The sequence below is a fragment of the Suricata suricatta genome, chromosome 10 (assembly GCF_006229205.1).
Source record: "Suricata suricatta isolate VVHF042 chromosome 10, meerkat_22Aug2017_6uvM2_HiC, whole genome shotgun sequence".
NCBI classification, from domain to species: Eukaryota; Metazoa; Chordata; class Mammalia; order Carnivora; family Herpestidae; genus Suricata; species Suricata suricatta.
The window spans coordinates 7,383,994-7,406,403 of NC_043709.1; the positions used below are offsets into that span (position 1 = coordinate 7,383,994).

Consider the following 22,410-nt stretch of genomic DNA (forward strand, 5'->3'; position numbering starts at 1 on the left):
GACTGGGGGATGGGGATGAGAGGGAGAAGGGTGGGTTGGACATCCGCAGGTATGACTGTGGGACGGAGAGCAGTGAGGCATAGGCGAGAAGATGCTCGAACAGTTTGGGGTGAGGGCCCGCACACCCTCCGCCCCTGGCTTCCGTTTTGGTTCCTTAGAAAATATCTGGGATATAGACAGCGATTGTTCCACATACCCACAGGGAGTCTGGAAGAAAATAGCTGTTTTCTTTGCCTTCTGAAATGTAAAGGCCACCGCACACACAAACTTCATTTTCTTGTATTGGAGGAAAACGTAGGTGTGAGGCTGTTTCTTAATCACATAATCACATGCTCACCTGTAGTCTGTTTTCACAACCTTGTGCCAGTGGTATCTTTGGCCCATATTAGCAGAAGATCACATTTTTTTAAAAAAATCAAGATCAGGGTTGCTGCCAGGTGTGCTTTAGGTGAGGCGTGCACTTGGTTCTTGGGTTTGTGGCTGTCTCGGTTCTGTTTGACACCGCTCCTTTTCCTTGAAACTTTCCACTTGGCTTAGGTAACTTCCTCAGCTGGTTGTCCTCTTTTCCCTCTGGCTGCCCTTTCTCATATCCCTTGCTATCTGTCAGTATGCACCTTTAGCACTTGGAGTCACTGTGACTTCAGAGGAATATCAGAATCCTGTCCTTTTAGCCTGCCAAACTTGACTGAGAGCTCACGTTCTGTGCACACTAATCAGGATTGAACCCCAGCTCCATCATTTGTTAGATAGGTGACTTGTAGACTTCACTCTCCTAATCTGTAAAGGGTATGGACACCTACCTCACAGACTCATTTTTGAGTTAGTTGACAGCGATACTTCATGGGAGTGCCTGTTTCGTTTAATTAAACTGGAAGAGTCTTCCAGCCAATGCAAAGGTGCTGAAATGGAAGCTTGCTTGACATGCCCTAGGGAGACCAGGGAAGCCTCTGTGTCTGGGGTGGAGGGAACAAAGAGGCATAGGCTCCAGGGGACCAGATTGCATGAGACTTTAACTCTGAGTGGGAAAGAGAGCTAACTAGTTATTGGAGGGTTTGAGCATCCAGCAACTTGCTGGTTTACATTTTATTTTTATTTTTTTTAATTTTTTAAATGTTTTATTTTATTTTATTTTTGAGAGACAGAGAGAGACAGCACGAGCAGGGGAGGGTCAGAGAGAGAGGGAGACACAGAACCGGAAGCAGGCTCCAGGCTCTGAGCTAGCGATCAGCACAGAGCCCGACCTGGGGCTCGAACCCACGAACCGTGAGATCGTGACCTGAGCCGAAGGCGGAAGCTTAACCGACTGAGCCACCCAGGTGCCCCTGGTTTACATTTTAAACACGATCACCCTGGGTGCTCTGTTAAGAGTAGACTGTAAGGGAGTAAAGGTGGACGCAGGGAAATTGGCAGGGGGCTATGACATCATTCCAGGCAAGAGATGATGGTGGCTCAGACCAGGATAACAGCAGTGGAGGTGGTTAGCAGTGATCATTAACCTGGAATATATTTATAAGATAGAGCCACCAGGGTCTGATGGTGGATTGGATATGGGGCATAACAGAATGCGAGTTGGTTGGCTCCCAAGAGCTTTGGCTTGAGCAACTGGGATCATTTACCTTTCCTGAGATGGTGAGGATTATACCTGAACAAGTTCTGGGAGAAAGATTGGTTTTGGTTTTGGACTAGTTCTGTTTGAAATGCACAAGAATAGTCATGAGACTAGATAAGTGCCTACTGAGAAAAGGCTCAGAGACTGAGCATGTCAGCGTTGAGAGATTTAGGAAGTAAGATAGCAGCAGCAAGGGAGATTAAGGAAGGGCCTGTCGGGTAGGAGGAAAACTAAGAGAATGTGGTGTTCTGAATGGTGTAGACCAACTGGGTCAAATAAGATGAGGAGCGAGAATTAACCACTGGACTTATTAACACGTTTTTCAATATGATAAATCCAGTGGCTGATTAACAAGACCCATTTTGGTAGATGGTGGAGTGAATAGTTGGAGTGCAGTCAGGAAAAATGGGAAGATGTGGAAGTGTTTGTTTTCCCTTCTTTCTCTCAAGAATGCCATTCATTCAGCGCTTTAACTGAGTGCTTTCTTTCTTTATTTTTTAAATTTTTAATGTTTATTTATTTTTGAGAGAGACAGAGTGCGAGTGGGGGAGGAGCAGAGAAAGAGGGAGACACAGAATCTGAGGTAGGCTCCAGGCTCTGAGCCTGATGCAGGGCTCGAACTCCTGGACCATGACCTGAGCTGAAGTCAGACGCTCAACTGCCTGAGCCACCCAGGTGCCCCTCACTGAGTGCTTTCTACGTCTCATATACTGTTCTAGGTGCTGGAAACATAGTAGAGAACAAAGTCCTTTTTTCATGAAGATTGCCTTCCACTGGAGAAGTCAGACAATAATTGAGTAAACAAAAAATAAATAAAATAATTTTCGTTAGTGTTAAGTGCTATGAAAGAAAATAAGGGTTGGCAAGCTTTCTCTATACGAAGGCAGCCGGTAAATGTTTTAGATTTTGTGTACACTCTCTGGTACAGATACTCAACACCACCATGATAGTGTGAAAGCAGCCATTGACAGTAAGTAAATGAATGAGTGGCACTGAGTTCCAGTAAACGTGTTTACAGAACCACACAGTGATTGGATTTGGCCGCGGAGCCACAGTTCTCTGAGCCTTACTGTAGAGAGTGACTGCAGGTAGAGGTGATATATCTCCATGTAACCTACTAAGATATTTCTATTTTTTTCCCTCTACTCATTGCCTATTTTTCTCTTGTTAAAGTTCTGCTTGAAATTATGCACCCTGAGTTTGCTAGGGTTTTTCTTTCTCCCATTAATTTAAGCTCCCGTTAGATTAGATTAGATTAGATGCTTTTTAAGAATAATTTTTTTTCTCTTGCTTTCCCTCAGGGTAGAAACGTTCCTAGCACGTATCTGGGAAGTTGCATTGTGTTTTGTTATTTTTTTTGAACTATCATACTGAAGAGTGTTCTCAAACCTTTTTTTTTTTTTTTGCAAATCTGTATGTTAAGATTAAACATGTAATGCAGGCCCTAGTTTCTTTTGGTTGCTATCAAAGGAAAAAAATGTTACCGCAGAAATGTTGCTACAGTTGATGAGAAAAATGGCATTGCCTTTAGTAGTATAGTATTGTGGTGGCTTGTGGTTAATTAAATGTCCTCATATTAGTAGTGTTCAGCCAAAGCTTTGAGATGGTCAAGGAGTCCGCTTAGCATAGTCGTAAGAGCACTTTAGTGCTGGTGTGTCTGACTTGAGCCAGGCTGCCTGGGTTCCTGGCTCTGCTTCTCGCAGTTGTATGACTTCCCTAAAACTCCAAGCAAGCTGCCTAGGGTAGTTGCTTCTTCTCCCCAAAGGATTGTTGGCTCATTGCTTAAGATGTTGATTTACAACCTCCCTGAGTTGGTATGTTTCATGTTTATTCACTCCCAAGTTCCACATTCTCCCATCAAGTGTTATGTTCTGCATACACACACACACATTTTAAAAATTAAATTAGTGATTTTGAGTGTTATGTGGCACACTTTGGGGTAATTGCAGGCAATCTCGAGTATTTGAAAATTAGAATTGTTGGGGTGCCTAGGTGGTTCAGTTGGTTGAACATCCAGCTCTTGATCTCAGGGTTGTGGGTTTGAGTCCCACACTGGGACTGGAGCCTACTTAAAAAAATAAGATGAAATTAGAATTGTACTATTTCAGGAGGATGCTATAGCTCTAATTGATGACTATTGTATGATACAATTAGTGCCCTCATTCATAAACATTTCTCAAAATTGTGAGTATAATTAGATTCCTAAGTTTATATTTTTGGTTCTCATTAGATTAGCTTTGAGAAATAGATTTTATTTGTAGAAATGTGATTTGAACTAAGAGAAATTTTATTAACCTACAATTTGAAGAGTGAAATTGGTTAGAATTTCCTAAGTGAGGTTTAGACGCTGAAACAGACTTTGGAATTGTAATGCTAGTAATTAATTAAGGCACTTCTTTTTTTCCCTGTAGTTAATTTTTTAAACGCATAATTTACATTAAAAAATTTTTTTAATGTTTATTCTTTTTTTTTTTTTGAGAGAGAGAGAGAGAGAGAGAGAGAGAGCGAGCAGGGGAGGGGCAGAGAGAGACATACACCCACACAGAATCTGAAGCAGGCTCTGTGCTCTGAGCCACCAGTGCAGAGCCCGAAGCAGCATGAACCGTGAGATCATGATCTGAGCTGAAATGGGTCATTTAACCAACTGAGCCACCCAGGCGCCCTGTGTAATTTACATTTTAGAAGAATCACGTTTTATTGAGTAAATGCGGACTATTAAAAAATTCAGATCATACAGAAATGTAAAAGAGCCCTCCTCGTTTCTCCTTCCACTTTACCTTTTATTGCTTTGTGCCTCAGAGCCCAGACATACCTATCTTTAGAAGGTGTATTCAAAACATTTTCCTCCATTTGGTATCAGAAGATAAAATTAGGTCCAACTGCCTGACTCTGCAGCTCAACACTTAATATTTATACTGGACGTTTTACCATATGGACTCAATACCTACCTTTTAGAAGTAGAAAGCAAGTAAAGGAACTTTTTGATTCACTGTACAAGGCCTTCTAAATATAAAGGTCAGTGAAAGAGTTCCTGTCCTAAGAAGCCCTTCTTAAGTGTGTAGTAGAGGTCCTATATGGCCCTGGTAGGGCAGGGCAGAGGGCAGAGTGGTGGGCTACATCCGTGAAGGGATGGAAGCCCCCAGGCTTGATGCATTTAGCTTGAAGGGAGAGTGGGAGTTTGCTAGGCAAAATGAAACAGGAGGGCGATAAGAGACTCTTAGAACAAAAAAACAAGTTTGAAGGTCCTTGTGTAAATCCGCATTCAGGCAAGTTCGAGTTCTGTTTCTTCAAGTTTTCCTCATTCTGTATTCTCTGTGTTTATATACAAATAAGCATTTACAAATAGATTTTTTTTGTTTGTTTATATAACTGGTATTATAGAGTTTCATATCCTGGGTTTTTTGGTATGTTTGTTTCAGAATATAAAGCATTTCCCTATATGTATCAGGGTTCTCTGGTTGCAAACTGGAGAAACAGACTTTGAGTATTTTAACAAACAGGAAGTTTATTGGCAGGCTCTTAGGAGCTCCCAGGATCAGTGGGGAGCATGAACACATGAAGTAGGAAAGAACCAACATGCTCCAAATGATTTCTGAAGCAATCCGTGCAGACTGTTGGGCACTAGGGCTGGGATCAGTGGATTTTGTCCCTCTGCAGCATTCTAAAGATTTAAAGTCACGGGAGAATCCCAGTGAGTCGTGCTGAAGACCATGTGCCCAGTCCTTGACTGTAACAGGTGGGCAAAGGAAGGGTCCAGCAAAAAGAACCTTCAGGGGCTCCTCGGCAGGTGTAGTGGTGGGTGGGCATCTATATTTCCCATCCTACCGAGATCGTACACAGTGGGAAGAGGTAAAGAAAATCAGGCTGTCCTTAGGAAGAGGAAAGGATGCTGTGTGGCCCACACATCCGATATCCACCATATCATGTCATTTAAAAAGACTTTGAAAAGCATATTTTTTAATATGGAATATTCTATCATGGAAGTGTTCCATAATTTATTTATGGACATTTACATCATTTCTAATTTTTCACTGTGGTAAACATTTGTACAATGTAAATAGTTTTTGGTTTTTTGTTTTATTTTTAAATTTGTAAATCCAAGTTAGCATATAGTACAGTAGTGATTTCAGGAATAGATTCCATATTGCCCCTTACCCATTTAGCCCATCCCCCCCCCCCCACAATCCCTCCAGCAACCCTCTGTTCTCTGTATTTTAAAGTCTTTTATGTTTTGTCCCCCTCCCTGTTTTTATATTATTTTTGCTTCCCTTCCCTTATGTTCATCTGTTTTTTATGTTAAATTCCTCATGAGTGAAGTCATAGGATATTTGTCTTTCTCTGACTGACTTATTTCACTCAACATAATATCCTCTAGTTCCATCCATATAGTTTGGAATGGCAAGATTTCATTCTTTTTGATTGCCGAGTAATATATATATATTAGTAATAAATATATATATGAACGTATATATATACCACATCTTTTTTTTAATTTAGTTCTCTTTTTTAAAATTTCTTTTAAGTTTATCATTTATTTTTGAGAGAGAGAGAGAGAAACAGCATGAGTGGGAGAGGAGCAGAGAAAGAGGGAAACACAAAATCGGAAGCTAACTCCAGGCTCTGAGCTGCCAGCACAGAGCCCAATGCAGGGCTCGAATTCACCAACTATGAGATCATGACCTGAGCCGAAGTCAGATGCTTAAACAACTGAGCCACCCAGGTGCCCCAATTCCACATTTTCTTTATCCATTCATCTGTCGAGGGACATTCGGGCTCTTTCCATACTTTGGCTGTGTACAGTGTAATATTAATGTGGCCTCTCACAACCCTGTTATGAAAAATGTAGGATTGCTTAGTTAAATGACTTCCCTGATGTGACTCATTAATTTATAGATTAGACGCAAAAGCCTCGGTTTCTGGATTCAGTTTCGTTAACTCACATTCTAACTTGTAAAATGGTAGTAATCTAACAAGATTTTGTGAATATTAATAAAATAACATATGTAAAATAGCTTTTATACTATTTGACACACAATAGGGGCCTAGTAAATGGAACCAATTAATCATTTTGTGCACAACTATGGGTTGTTGTTTTTTAAGTTTGTTTGTTTTGAGAGAGATACATACATACATGCACACAAGCGGGTGAAGGATAGAGAGAGTCCCAAGCAGGCTCCATGCTGTCAGCACAGAGCCTGACGCAGGGCTCTATCCCATGAGCCGTGAGACCATGACCTGAACTGAAATCCAGAGTTGGACGCTTAACTGATTAAGCCACCCAGGCTCTCCCACAACTATGTATTCTAATTTTCTGTGCATCCTAACTTGTTTGAGTTAGTTAATTTGATTTAATACTAATATATGTTAGTATGTAGAATTTTCTCACTTCTTTTTTTTTTCCTAAAGTTTTTTTTTTTTTTTAAGTACTTCTCCTCACCCAATGTGAGGCTTGAACTTGCATCTGTAAGATCAAGAGTCACATGCTCTATCAGTTGAGCCAGCCAGGTGCCCCTAACTTCTTAAACCCCTCTCACATCTATTAACAACCCCAGAGAGGCATTGTAACAAGTGGTTAAAAGTGTGGACTTTGGGGATGCCTGGGTGGCTCAGTCGGTTAAGCGTCCAACTTCAGCTCAGGTCATGATCTCATGGCTCGTAAGTTCAAGCCCTGCGTTGGGCTCTGTGCTGACAGCTCAGAGCCTGGAGCCTGCTTCAGATTCTATGTCTCCCTCTCTGCCCCTCCCCTGCTTACTCTCTGTCTCTCTCCCTCTCTCTCTCTGTCTCAAAATAAAATAAAGACACGAAGAAAAAATTTTTTAAAAAAGCGTAGACTCTGAAACCAGACTCTAGCTCTGCCATTTACCATCTGTGTGACTTTGGGAATGTCTCTCAATCTCTCTTTGCCTCAGTTTTCTCATCTATAAAAGGGGAAAATAATAATACCCACCTCTTAGTGTTGTTTCCAAGGCTTTTGGACAAGTATCTTTATTCTGTTACAGAGACAGGAAAATGGAAACAGGGATGTTAAATGACTTGGCTAGGGTTGCCAGTGAGTTGGTCATAGAATAGTCCAGGCCTTTTCTCTCTGCTATGCCTGGCTCTCTTCTCCTCCACACTTCTTGTCTCATTCCTTTGTGTATTTCAAAACCAGGTTAGATTATCAGAAAATAAGTGACACTGAATATTAAGTATACATATGCATAACCAAACTAGAGACAATTGGACGCTAATTGTTTATTGGGAGTACTTTTTTTAATGTTTTATTTTAGTTTTGAGAGAGAGAGTGTGAGCGGAGGAAAAGCAGAGAGAGATGGGGACAGAGGATTCAAAGCAGGTTCTGCCGACTGCAGGGAGCCCGACGTGGCTGAATACCAGGAACAGTGAGATCATGACCTGAGCCAAAGTTGGAGGCTTAACAAACTGAGCTACCCAGGCTCCCCTTATTGGAAGTACTTTAAACCACACTTCTAACAATTCATTCAGTTCTCATTGAAAGGGTTTACTTTTCCACAGGGGATTCATTCAGACCCAAACTTTAAATCTAGTTGCTCAGATTCCCATAGAATTAACTTAGGTTGGGATGTCTCTGAGGGCATTATGTTACTTTGGTTTAAAAACCTCAAAAGGAGATCATTGGAGGAAGTCATTATTGTATTCTTTACTTCCTAGCTTGCTGTTTTATTTTATTTAAGCTTCTGCTAAATTATGATCAAATTATTATATAGTGCTTAGTCTTTAAGACTTCATTGCCTCCCTCACCACCATCCCAAATATATCTTGATTTCTTAGTAAACTTTTTTTAAGACTTAATTTTTTAGAGCAGTTTTACGTTCACAGCAAAATCGAGAAGATACAGAGATTGCCCGTATACCCCCAGCCCTCACACATGCGTGCCCCCCTGTAATTCCACCCCCCAGTTGGGTGGTACATTTGTTACAGTTAATAATCCTGCATTGACACATCGTCTCACCCAGAGTCCATAGTGTATATTAGTGTATATTAACTCCTGATGTTGTGCATTCTGTGGCTTTGGCGAATGTCTAATGACATGAAACCAGCATGAGAGTGTTCTCTGGAGTACTTTCACTGCCCTAAGAACCTTAAGTGCTCTGCCTGTTCCTCCCTCCTGAGCCCTTAGTAAACCTTTCACCTAACAGGGTCATTGCATTTCACTTCTCCTAATCTTAAAGGTTCTTATGCCGTCTTTATTGAAATTATTTTTCTAACTTTGCTTCTTTATGCCTGAACCAGAAAAAGGTTAAATAAAGGAAATTGTATTGCTATACATACAGTAGTTTATAACTTAATTTTTAAAAATAAATGTGGTATAAATCTGAGAAAAGGTTTTGGAGTAAAAATTATCCATGTCATCCTGGGTCATTTATGTTTTCTTCTGGACCTGAGCTTTCTGAGCTATAAAATGGGGACAATAGCACTCCGCTGACTGGGGTTCCCTGAGAAGTAAATGTGGTAACACCCGTGGAGCGCCTAGTGCAGCATCTGGGGAAGCGTAGGAAGGCCGTAATTTATTTTTCTGGAATATTCTTGCAAACATAAACACAGTATTTGTACCCAGTTTCAGAAATTAAATAGAAGTGCAGTTTGTTGTCTCGTCACACGGCCGCCCCTGTCCTGTAACTTGTAGCCGGTGACCTCACCTTTTATTCTCTAGCTAAAACAGAGGCTACTTGGGATGAGCTTCTCACTTTCCGTTTTTTCTAATTAAAGAATCAATTGCAGTTGTGCTCATGTGTCCTACATTCTCTCGGCCTCAGGAAAAACAGATGTATCCATCCAGTCTCTGCTAGCTTTGATCTTGACCTTCCCCCCCTTGCCCCAACCCCATTTATCTTTTGGGACTTTGCTCCATTAATTTTTACTGCTTTCCTGTGGCTTTAACCTTTCTCCAATGTTTGCTTCCCTTCAGCTTTCAAACATGGTTAGCCCTGTCCGGTCATACCAGTCTGGTCTGGAGACTGCCTTTTTCTTTTCCTTTTTTTTTCCCTCTCCTTTAAAAAAAATTTTTTTTGTTAATTTATTATTCTTTAAAAAACTTTTTTTTTTAATTTTTTAAAATATTTTTTTTTTGAGAGACTGAGAGACAGCGCAAGCAGGGGAGGGGCAGAGAGAGAGAGGGAGACACATAATCTGAAGCAGGCTCCAGGCTCTGAGCTAGCTGTCAGCACAGAGCCTGACATGAGGCTCAAACCCATGAACTGTGAGATCATGACCTGAGCTGAAGCTGGATGTTTAACCAACTGAGCCACCCAGGCGCACCAAGTTTATTTTTTGAGAAAGAGAGAGCAGGAGAGGTGCAGGGAGAGAGGGAGAGAGAGAATCCCAAGCAGGCTCCATGCTGTCAGCACAAAGCCCTGATGCGAGGCTCAATCTTACAAACCACAAGATCATGACCTGAACTGAAATCAAGAATTGGACACTTAACTGACTGAACCACCCTGGTGCCCTCTTCTTCTTCTTCTTCTTCTTTTTTTAAGTTTTATATATATATCTTGAGAGAGAGAGAATGTATGCAGAAGCCTGTGAGCAGGGCAGAGGCAGAGAAAGAGGGAGAGAGACTCCTAAGCAGGCTCCGCACTGTCAGTGTGGAGACTCATGAATCATGAGGTCATAACCTGAGCTAAAATCAAGAGTAGGAGGTTTAACCAACTGCGCCACCCACACTCCCCAGAGACTGCCTTTGTCTGAGCTGCTGCGGGTTCTTAGTTTACTTAGAGGATAGTCTGTACTTACTGCCTCTTCTCATCCAGTCTGACTGCTGAAACTACTCTTCCGGAGACCATCACTGACTTCCTGATGGCTTAGTCCACTGACTTTTTTCAGTCTGACTTGATTGGACTTTTAATTACTTCTCAATTCTCACAGCAATCCTTGATAGTTAGGTATTGGCCCTAAAATTACAGGTGAGGACATTGAGGCATGATGATTTGAAGTTACTTATTAGATAGTATGTACTGTAACTGGAACCTGAACATTGGTTTGTTTTACTCCAAAGCTCATGCTTTCTTCCATAAGACACTTAGGTGCTGCATTTGTTATCTATTAGGCCTTTTATTGAACTTGCATATCTCTCTGTGTATAGGTATGAGAGCTTGATTGCTTTGTCAAGGGAAGGACTTATATTAACTCCGATTAGGTAAATAACACTTCTGAATATGAAAAACACAATGAGTAGCTTTCAATCTTTGGGATTTCATTAACTTGAGATCTACCACTGAATGTATCTGCCACTAATGTATTTTAGTTGTTTTTCTTTCTAAAATAGCCCCTTTATCAAATAATGCCATGTACTCCCTCAGGGGATGCTGTAAGCTGATTTCAGTAATGCTGTGACTCAACCACCATTTCTAGACTCCTCTCTGGAAATTGACTTTGGAACTGGAATTACATTTTTTGACTATTTTTCATCCTTCAGGGGTGAATTAACATTTTGGAAACGGCTGAATTTGGTGACTTGGTTTGAAAGCTAATCCAAACGTTATTGTACTTTAAAGGCATAATGCTCTACTTCTCTTTTTTTTTTTATAGTTTATTGTCAAGTTGGTTTCCAAATAACACCCAGTGCTCACCTCAACAAGTGCCCTCCTCCATACCCATCACCCCTTTTCTCCTCTCCCCCACCCCCATCAGCCCTCCGTTTGTTCTCAGTAGTCTCTTATGGTTTGCCTCCCTCAGTCTCCTTAACTATTTTTTCTCCTTCCCCTCCCCCATGGTCCTCTGTTAAGTTTCTCCTGATCCACATATGAGTGAAAACATGGTATCTGTCCTTCCTGCCTGACTTGCTTCACTCAGCATGACACCCTTGAGGTCCATCCACATTGCTACAAATGGCCAGATTGCATTATTTCTCATTGCCATGTCGTATTCCACTGTATATGTATATAAACCACATCTTCTTGAACCATTCACCAGTGGATGGACATTTAGGCTCTCTCCATGACTTGACTATTGTTGAAAGTGCTGCTATGAACATTGGGGTACGTGTGCCTCTTATGCATCAGCACTCCTGTATCCCTTGGGTAAATTCCTAACAGTGCTATTGCTGGGTCATAGGGGAGTTCTATTGTTAATTTTTTGAGGAACCTCCACACTTTGCCAGAGCGGCTGCACCAGTTAACATTCCCACCAACAGTGCAGCAGGGTGCCCGTTTCCCCACATCCTCGCCACATCGTGCTCTACTTCTGTATTTGTGTGTGTCCCGGGCTTCTATTCCCATAAGACTGTACATGCTCAGGGGACCACATCTTGACCAGGTTTACCCTGTCATCTCATTCCGACGCTTATCTGTGGTGGTAGGTATTTCAGTTCAACTGTGTGTCTGTTTACGCTGGCCAAGTTAAAAGGTAGACTTTGGATGTTTATTGATCTTTTACAGGCAGGAGAGACATAGCCCAGAAAATGAATAAGCCACTATATTTTAGATATATAACCTGAAATGTAGATGCTGATACATCATTAAGGAATCCAGGTTCTGGCTATGGGACTGTTCACGACAGAGAGAGACAAAAATGCCCTAAGCTGAAAATGATTTTTGTTAAGTTCCTGCCCTTGAGGTGCCCATAGTCTAATAAGGAAGACAAACTCATTAACAACTAAATACAGAACAGTGATTGCTGTGTAATAGAATTTTGTACACGGATGCACAATAACCATTAGAAGCATCAGGTGAGAGAATAATTCATCATCATCTGAAACTGTGTCCAAGATTGAACTAGTAATTTCCTGAAACTACATCCCGCTTTACTTTCCTAATTCTGTCAATGGTGTCTTCATTTCTTATGATTTTCCCTTCTCTCTTGGAATCCATATCCAATAAATCAGAAAATCCTATTCCTTTAGATTTTCTGGAAGATATCCCTTTTCCATTTTTTAAAGGTTATTTATTTTGAGAGAGAGAGTGTGTGTGCACAAGTGGGAGAGGGAAAGAGAGAGAGAATCTCATGCAGGCTCTGCAGTGTAAGCACAGAGCCTGATGCAGGTCTTGAACTCATAAACTGTGAGATTATGACCTGAGCCAAAGTCAGATACTTAACCGACTGAGCCACCCAGGGGCCCCTCCTCCATTTTTTTTTTTACTGGTTGAAGGCCTTACTATTTTAAAACAGATGTACTTTGATAAAGCAGTGTTTGTATTTGTGTTCTGATCTTTCAGGTTGAGAGCTCTTGAGGTTACTTGGATGGCCTCCTGAAAGGCCTTTGGCATGTGTTTTAATGAGATACCTGTGTAGAAAAGGTCTACATTCAGATTTCTGGCTCCTTTCCTTCTTGATTTTGTCATTTTCCTAATTTTCATATCCAGGGTAAAGTGGTATTATTTTATGTCTGTTAGATTGTCTTTTGTTTAGTATTTGTGACTTTACTAAATTTTATAAATTTTTTGGAGTCAAGGTATTAAGTAGAAATATATTTCTTTGTTCACTTGTTAAATATCCAGGGAACAGAGAAGAGTGGTATTAGATGCTATGTAGTAATAGATTTGCAAAGTAAACATGTTACCAACCTGCCCTTACACAATTTTATCATGAAAAAAGAACAAAATTGAATAAATAGCAAAGGAATAAACATTTACAAAGATTTAAAAATATTTATTTGCCAAGACTAGCAGTAGTCCATTGTAAAATATTTAAAATGGGATTTCAGTTTCTAAATAAGGAGCTCATCAAAGCATCTCCTGAAAACTTCCCTTTATACTTAAAAAAAACCAAAGCCTCTCTAAAATATTTCTTAAAACAACGTGAAAGCATTAGTAAGGTGACAAGATAAGGAATTCTCAGCCTAGAGTACCAGAGGGATGGAGAACATTTGCCTTGCAGGAACTGATTAAGCAGGTAAACTTGAGCTTTCGGTTTGTAGCTTTCAGAGATACAGAGAAGAGAAGGAACCTGATCTGCCTGTAGACAAGAAGTCCACTAGCAGATCACCCAGGAAACCTGGAATCCCAACAGAATCTGCTGTAGACAGGAATGGAAAATAATCTTACTCCTCCCCAGAAATATCAGCGATCTCCAGCCTTGGCACTGTTTTGAGTAGGAAATCGCCACTGAAATTTCCCTCTTAGGTTGCAGCCTGAATTCATTCTTTGCATGATTTGAAAACCTGAAGCCAGTCGTTGAACTTGGAGTGATTTGGGTGTGTGGGACCCCAAAGTGCCTGGCAGAAATCCTTTCCAGAAGTACTTTATGAGGTTTAAAAGAATGTCCCAAAATAAAAATCTAAGGGAAATGATCAGTTCAATCCAAACTAACTAAACACAGAGAAACAAGGCATTGTGAACAAGAACCTTAGCAGACATCAGCAACAATCGGAAAATGGAATTTTCAGTCACAATCTGAAGCTATTTAGTGTGTGTGAAGAGAGACTACCAAGATGTGTGAGGCAACAAGACACTGAGATTGGCAAAGTTAACCAAACAACATCTAGAGATGAAACGTAAAATAACTGAAATTTGAGAGCAGAGGCATGATAGTCTTGGAAACACTGAATACTTATTTAAGCAAAAATACTTATTTAAGCAGTTCTTAGAAGGATGGGACACGAAAGCAGAGGGGAATAGAACAGAGCCAAACTCTCACCCTCCATAATATGTGATAAATAACATCTGCAACTGATTAATCAAAAGACATTGGGATACTTTTTAATTATATGGATATAGGTAAATTTCAAAAGAAACAGCTAAAAGGTGCTAAAATAATTGCCTGTGGGGAGGAAGATTGGGTAAAATGGAGAAGAGTGGGCAGGAACTACTAGTTAGCCATCTATAGTCCATGATTGTTTAAAAACTGTGTGCATACTTTTGATCAAATAAAAAGTTAAAGGTAAGATGAGTAGTGCATAGCTGTAAATTGATCACTGAAGCTGAGTAGTAGCTTTAGCAATAAATAAAAACAGGTTTATCAATATATTGGATACAACTGAAGATAGAATTAGTGAGCTAACGGGTAGCTGCCGCCTCATTCTCATTTGCAGTGATTGTAGTCAGTGTTTTCAGTATTTTCTTCCCTTTGCTGAGAGAAGCTAGTATCTCCCTAGAATGCTATATCCAGTGGAAATCTTTAAAACATATGTGAAATAGAGACATTTTGAGACCATAAAAACAGTTCACCACCAGCAAGATCCTCATGAGAAGAAATGCTAAAGGGTGCTGTTCATGCACAAGGCAGGTGATGCTAGAGGGAAAGAATGAGATGGAAGAAGGGATGAAGAGCAGAAAAAGTGGTAAGATGTTGTGCCTGTCTAAATCTGAGCAACTTTGACTACCAAATGATAAAACAAATTAACTCATTGTTTTGTGGGCATTAAAAAGGGAGCAAAAGAAGTTAGAATTAAAGTGGATAACAGTAGCCTGAAGGTGGGTGGGAGTAAATGGAATTAAATATCTGTTGTTTGGGAAGAGGATAAACATATTAAAAGTTTTTAGCATAGATGAGTTAGGAATTTTTTGTGTGTTGTATTACTGGGTAGCTTGTAAAATTTTATACACACACATACCTCTTCAGAGGGAAGAAAAAAGAAAAAGGAAACAAAAACCCTCTAGTCAAATAAGAACGCAGAAAAGGGCAGGAAAGGCAAGAGAACACAAGATGGCAGCTTTATTTATTTATTTTTATTTATTTATTTTGGAAGAAAGAGAGAGGAAGAGAATCCCAGGCGGGCTTCTCTGTGTCAGCACTGAGCCCATCACAGGGCTCCATCTCAACCAACCCTGCAGTCATGACCTGAGCTGAAACCAAGAGTCAGACACTTAACCCACTGAGCCACCAGGTGCCCCTGAGATGCCAGCTTTAAATCCAAATAAGTGTCAATTAATTCAATGCTTTGGTTAAAAAATATGAACTAGATTGGTTTTTAAAAAGGAAAACTGCAATTATAGAAGATAAGTTTTTAAAAAAGGATGCAGAAAGTTTGAAGGTAAAAATAAAAGACCAGTCAGACAAATACTAACCAAATGATAGCTATTAACATCAGACAAAATAGATTTTATAGTAGTGACATCATTGAGAAAAAAGCTCAGTATGTCAGGAAAAATAAGGCAATTTTAAGTGTGTGTTCATCTAGTAACAGTCTCAAAGTGTTTAAAGCAAAAATTTAAGAATATACCAGTCCATTATCAAAATGGAAGATACTAATATATCTCTCAGTAATTGATAGAATAAGTAAGGGGGGGGCTATAAAAACATAAAGGATTAAATAAAGAATTTAACAAACTTGACCTAATAGACCTATTCAGAACAGTGTGCCCAACAAGTGCAGAAGACACATTCTGTTTAAGCCAAACATGAAAAAATTATCGCAACTGACCATTTATTTTGTTGTAAAAGAAAACTTAAGTCTTGAAAAAGTGTTGAAATAGTACAGAATGAGTTCTTAAACGGTGCGATAAGTAGCAACCAACAACAAAAAGAAACTTAAAACAAAAAGCATATGTGTTTAGAAATTAAACACATTTCTGAAAGATCTGTAGGTTAAAGAAGAAATAATAATGGAAATAAAATACTTAGAACTGAGTGATAATGCAGATAGTGCATATTGAAACTTTTAGTTATACTGAAAAATAGAAATTATCATTGAAAAACATTAAAGACTTGAATAAGTAGGAAGACATCCCATGTTCATTGCTTGGAAGACAATATTGTTAAGATAGCAGTAGTCCCCCCAAAGAATCTATAATAATTCAGTGCATTCCCTATCAAAATTCCAATTTGCTTTTTTACAGAAATTGGTAAGCTAGTTATAAAATTCATATGAAAATGCAAAGGCTCCAGAATAGTCAAAATAATCTTGAAAAAGAAGAACAAAGTTGAAGGATTCGTATTTCCCAGTTTCTAAACCTAATACAGAGTAACAGTAAACAGTAGTGTGGTACTGGCATAAGGGTGCGTAGATCAATGGAATAGAATTGGGAGTCTAAGAAAGAAACCCTCAATTTTCGTTTAGTTGAGTTTTGGCAAGAATGTCAAGATGTATCAATGAGTAGTATCTTTAATAAATGTTACTAGCACAACCAGATATCCACATGCTGAAGAATGAAGTTGGACCCCTTCTTCACACCATACCTAAAATTATTTCGAAACAAACCACAGACCTAATGTAAGAGCTAAAATTATAAAACTCTTAGATGAAAACATAAATCTTCATGACCTTCGATTAGGCAATGGTTTCTTAGGTATGACACCAAAAGCACAAGTAATTTAAAAAATATGTGTGTGTAAGTGTGTAAATTGGACTTCATTCAAATTAAGAACCTTTTTGTGCTTCAAAGACCCCATCCAGAGGGGAGTCAGTTGAGCGTCCGACTTTGGCTCAGGTAATGATCTTGCATTTATGGGTTTGAGCCCTGCATCGGGCTCTGTGCTAACAGCTCTCAGAGCCTGGGGCCTGCTTGGATTCTGTCCCCTCCCCTGCTTGCACTCTGTCTCTCAAAAAATAAAATGAAATGTTTATAAAAGTGAAAGGAAAAAAAGACCCCATCAAGAAAGTAAAGACAACAGAATAGGAGAACATATTTATAAATCCTGTATCTGTTAAGGGTCTACTATCCAGAATATACAAAGACTGCCTACACCTCAATAATAGGCAAATAACCCGATTAAAAGATAGACAAAGGATTTGAATAGCCATTTCTCCAGTGAAGATATACAAGTGACCAATACATAATGTGAAGAGATGCTTGACAGCACTAATTATCAGGAGACTGCAAATCAAAACCACAATGACCTACCATTTCACACCCACCAGGATGGCCATAATCAAAGGGACAGATAATAACAATGTTGCAAACTTATGGGGAAGTTAGAGACCTCATATTTTGCTGGTGAGAATTTAAAATTGTGCAGCCACTGTGGAACACAATTTGGTAGTTCCTCAAAATGTTCAACAGTTACAGAACGACCCAGCAGTTCTACTTCCAGAGAATTGAAAACCTATATTGAAAAAATTTGTACACAGTGTTTATAGCAACATTATTCATAAGGCAGAGAAGTGGAAATAACTCAAATGCATCAGTTTGATGAATGAATAAACAAAATGTGATGTGTCCATACAACAGAATATTATTCAGCCGTAATACAAAATGCAATTCTGATTCTACAACATGTATGACCCTTGAAAGAAGCCAGTCACAAAATATCATATTTTATTTGATTCCATTTATGTGAACTACCCAGAATAGGCAAATAGAGACAGAAAATAGATTAGTGGTTGCCAGGGTGTGGAAGAAGGAGTGAATGGAGAGTTTGCTAATGGGTACAGGTTTCCTTTTAGGTTAATTAAAATGAAATTAGTGGTGATTGCACATTGGTGAATATATTTAAAACCACTGAGTCCTAAAGAAAAAACCTGTCAGAAACAGCTGAAACACTTAGAAATGAATAGCCTTTCAATCAAGTTTGGAAAAGAAGAAAGACTTAAAATTGATGAACTAGGCATCCATCTCAAGAAGTTAGATAAAAACAAATTTAGGGGTCCTGCGTGGCTCGGTCGAGTGACTGACTTCAGCTCAGGTCATGATCTTACGATTTGTGAGTTCGAGCCCCAGATAGGGCGCTCTGCTGTCAGTGCAGGGCCTTCTTGAGATCCTCTGTCCCCCTCTCTGCTCCTCCCCTGCTTACGTGCTCTCTCAAAAATAAGTAAACCTTTGAAAGTTTTAAAAAAATATATCAAAAATAACCCAAAGAATGGAAGAGGGTCACCTGGGTGACTCAGTTGGTTAGGGATTGGGATTTTCTCCATCCCTCTGTCTCTCTGCCCCTCTCCTTTCTCTCTCTCTCTCTCTCTCTCTCTCTCAAAATAAATAAACGTTAAAAAAAAAACCCCTATAAATAGGGGTGCCTGGGTGGCTCAGTTGGTTGAGCGTTCGGCTTCGGCTCAGGTCACGATCTCACGGTTCGTGGGTTTGAGCCCCGTGTCGGGCTCTGTGCTGACAGCTCAGAGCCTGGAGCCTGCTTCAAATTTCTGTGTCTCCCTCCCTCTCTGACCCTCGCCTGCTCACGATGTCTCTCTTTGTCTCTCAAAAAAAAAAAACAAAAAACAACAACCGTAAAAAACCCATAAATAATTCTCTAATGATGAGGTCTAGGGTGTTAATTGTAGCCTATATATATTCTTAGAGTTACTTGTTTTTTATTTTTTAATGTTTATTTTTTATTTTATTGAGAGAGAGAGGGAGAAAGAATTCCAAACAGGCTCAGTGTTGTCAGCACAGAGCCCAACCCCATGAACTGTGAGATCATGACTTGAGCAGAAACGAAGAGTTAGGCGCTCAACTGACTGAGCCACCCAGGCACCCCTGGAGTTATTTGCCTTTTAAAGAATTTCCTGGAGGGGTGCCTGGGTGGCTCGGTTAAGCAGCCGTCTTTGGCTCAGGTCATGATTTTGGCAGTTCTTGAGTTTGAACCCCACAGCAGGCTCTGTGCTGACAGCTCAAAGCCTGGAGCCTGCTTCAGATTCTGTGTCTCCTTCTGTCTCTGCCCTTCTCCTGCTGGTGCTCTGTCTCTCAAAAATAAATAAACATTAAAAAAACTTTTTTTATTAAATAAAGAATTTCCTGGAGAAGACAGTGGCCAGCCAAAAGTAGTTGATGTTTTCAATTGTTAATGTCACAATGGCATAATGCTAGTTGAAAGGGTATTAGAAATGATGTGTTAAATTAAAAAAAAAAAACAAAAAAAACAAAAAAAATAAAAATAAAATAAAATATGCATCACTTGCAAAAAAACATGATGTGTTAAATAATTGTTCATAATGTACAGTTATCATATTCAATGGCATGTTTGTAATAGCAGTTCTCAAACTTTTGGGTCTCAGGATTCCTTTATACTCTTAAAAATTATAGCAGACTCTGAAGAGCTTTTGTTTATGTGGTTATAACTATCAGTATTTATTAGATTAGAAGTTAAAATTGAAAAATCATTAAGGTATTTATTAACAGTTAAACCTGTTACGTGTTAACATACATAACATTTAAAAAAAATTTTCCCCAAAATAGTAAAAATAGTGCCATTATTATATATTTTTGCAAACCTTTCTAATGTCTGACCTAAGAGAAGGTAGCTGGCCCCTTGTATCGGCTTCTGCATTCAGTCCCCTACAATATCACATATCTGTACCGTCTGGAAAACTTCATTACACGCTGTGAGAAAAGAAGAATAAAAAGGCAAATAATGTCATAATATTCCTATGAAAATAGCTTTAATCCTGCAGACCCTGCAAAGTGTTTGGAGACTTTCAAGGAGCCCCAGATCAAACTTAGAGAATCCCTAGGCTACATTATCCTGTATTTTGATATCTTTAAAAAATATATTTGCTTTTTTCCCCCACTTGAGAACTAAAGCTAACACATGCTTACTGTTAAAAAAGGAATAATTGTGGAGAATCAATGAGGGAAATGGTGTTACCTTGAATTTCTTTCCTCTCCTCACATATTCACTGTTTGTGTGTGTGATTTTCCCAGATTGTGTGTGTGTGTGTTTGCATTGTACACTTATTTATTTTTTTGAAGTTTATTTTTCAGAGAGCGAGCATGCACGCCTGTTGCCTCAGAGGAGGAGAGAGGGGACCCGAGCAGGCCCCGGGCTTTGACCACAGAGCCCGGTACAAGGCTCGTTCTCAGAAATTGTGAGATCATGACCTGAGCTGAAATCCAGAATCGGGTGCTTAACGGACCAAGCCATTCAGGCAGCCCGCAGTGTGTACACTTTTATAAGGGGAAGAGAAGAGTCGAGTTAAAAATCATTTATGTCTTGACTGAAAAAAGATTGAGAACAAGATAGAACTGTGAGCAGTGAACTAGGAGTCTGAGAGTTCTGGGTTCTGACTCAGCCTCTGGCACTTGGGCTCTGGACAGACCTCTCACCGCCCTGGCTCAGACTCCTGAGTTCTCGGGTGACAGGACTCCACCACCAGGTGATCCAGGGCCCGCTGCTGTGTAGGAAGTAATTTATTTCCCAAAACCTAATGGTTAAATGCCAGAGAGGGATGGTAGAAAGTTGTAACTAAAAATATTTCGTTTTGGTGAGACACCAAAAGGTTGTTTCTCTGGAAATGGATTCTCTTAAATTGCAGTGAACATCAGCAGTAGGACTCCCACTCAGATGGTTAGAACTCTGTGGGACTCAAAATAATGGATTTATTTTTATGCCTCTCTGGCACAACAGTATTGTACATTGTGGTTATCCTCAGTATTTTGTGCCTTCTAATTTTGTGTAAGTGAACAGACAGTCCTCGGTGGGGGGGAGGAAACCACTGAGTACTTATGAAAGAGAAATTTAATGCAAGTTCTAAAAAGTCACATGCTTGTATAGCTCGACGTAAGACTCGCATCTGTAATAAATACGGTCCTTCAGGTAGCAGCTGCTTTGGAAAACGAAAGCCGTCATCTGTGTGTTTGCTTGGTGAGGAGACAAATATAGCAAGTCCCCGATGTACAGAATAGCTATGTTCCAGATTTATCCTTAGCATTTTGGACACATTTTCCCATGGATGTTAAGTTTATTTATAGGTACATACAGTCATATGTGAATTAACAAGTTTAGGGCTTATGCTATGCCAGGGTCTACGCTGAGTTTCCAGACTGGTACACAAAAAAATACTTGACACATCAAATAGGTCCCATATTAGCCATATTAGTCCCTTTCTTTTCTTTTTCAGTAATTTTTAGTACTATATTAGTACTTTTTTTTCAAGTATGAATTGCAACAGTGGTTAAGACTGAACTCTGGAGGGATGCCTGGGTGGCTCAGTTGGTTGAGCGTCCGAATTCAGCTCAGGTCATGATCTCATGGTTTGTGGGTTCGAGCCCCACGTCACGCTGTGTGCTGACAGCTCAGAGTCTGGGGTCTGCTTCGGATTCTGTATCTCCTTCTCTCTCTGACCCTCCCCTGCTCACACTGTCTCTTTCTGTCTCTCAAAAATAAATAAAATGTAAAAAAAAAAAAAAGACAACTCTGGAGTCACGCTGCCAATGTTCAGATACAGATTCTGCCACTTGCAAAGTGTGTAACTTTAGGAAAATTACAAAACCTCTTGGTATTTTTTTCTCACGTATAAAATGAAGAGAATACTTACCTCATCAGGTTGTTGTGAGGATTAAATGCTTTTGTTTTTGATTGTCAATTCACATAATATGAAATTAACCATTTTAAAGTATACAGCTCAGGGCTCAGTCCAAGGAGCATGCGACTCTTGATCTCGAGGTCATGAGTTCAAGCCCCATGTCAGGTATAGAAATTACTAAAAAATAAATAAACTTTAAAGTGTACATTTCAGGGGCGCCTGGGTGGCTCAGTCAGTTAAACCTCCGACTTTGGCTCAGGTCAGATCTCACATTCGTGGGTTCGAGCCCCGCGTCAGGCTCTGTGCTGACAGCTAGCTCAGAGCCTGGAGCCTGCTTCCAGTTCTGTGTCTCCTTCTCTCTCTGCCCCTCCCCCTCTCATGCTCTGTCTCTCTCTGTATCAAAAATAAATGAAACATTAAAAAATAAAGTGTACATTTCAGCAGTACTTAGGACATTCACACTGTTGTGCAATTTCTATCGCTGGATCATTCCAAAACGTTTTGAATAGATAAAACAAAATGTAGTATATATGTACAATTGAATATCACTCAGCCATAAAAAGAAATGAAGTACTAATACATGCTCCAAGATGGATAAACCTTGAAAACTCGACATGAAAGAAGCCATACACAAGAGGTCACATTTTGCATGAGTGTTTTTCTATGAAATATCAAAATAGATACATCAGTAGAGACAGAATGCAGATTAGTGGTTTTGTCAGGGCTCAGTGGA

The 22,410-nt window shown here is 39.7% G+C and overlaps 1 protein-coding gene across 1 annotated transcript in view; it reads left to right on the forward strand.

The window, feature by feature from the left end:
• The window catches only part of SLC25A17 (solute carrier family 25 member 17), a 45,015-nt gene that overhangs the window by 256 nt on the left and 22,349 nt on the right, over positions 1-22,410 (forward strand). The gene's annotated exons all lie outside the window — the stretch shown is intronic.